Below are 637 nucleotides of genomic sequence, written 5' to 3' on the forward strand. Positions count from 1 at the left end.
GCCCGCCACCGCCAGCAGCGATGGCAGGAGCAGGGGGAGAGGGGCCGGGGCTGGAGCCCGGCACAGTCACCGTGGGGCTGCGGCATGGCTGGGGCTGGGCTGAGCCTAAATGGGACACCCAGCCCTGGGTGGGGCCCCGGGGGAGACCACTGAGGGACATTGGGGCCCCTAGGAGGTGCAATGAGATCCACGGGTGTCTGCGGCTGTCTGGGCAAGCCTCCCCACGACCCGATCCACCATCCTTCTGGGGAGGCCGTCCTCAGCCACGGCTCAGAGGGGGGAAAATGCCACCACACACGTGCCCCAAGTGTCCCCGTGTCGCCTCTAGCACCTCCTGCTGTCACGTCCCCCCATGGCACCACCGAGAGGCAGGGGGGCAGGGGTGTCCCCTCCACCCCTCTTGTCCCTTCTAGGGTGTCCCCAGCATTTCTGGGTGTCCTGCTGTGTGGCCCAGCACTGTATCGAGGTGGCCAGGTGCTGCTGGCCCTGTGCTCTTGGGGCATCTGGGCCACCATGGAGCTTCCTGGAGGTGCACGGATGTCCTAGTGGCCCCCCAGGGTGGGCACGGTGGGCTGCATTCACCCTGAGGCTGGAGCTTCACCACGGGGTTCATGGAGGACACGTTGGTCTGCAGCCA

This window comes from Pygoscelis adeliae, unplaced genomic scaffold (assembly GCF_000699105.1).
Source record: "Pygoscelis adeliae isolate BGI_AS28 unplaced genomic scaffold, ASM69910v1 Scaffold313, whole genome shotgun sequence".
Taxonomy (NCBI): Eukaryota; Metazoa; Chordata; class Aves; order Sphenisciformes; family Spheniscidae; genus Pygoscelis; species Pygoscelis adeliae.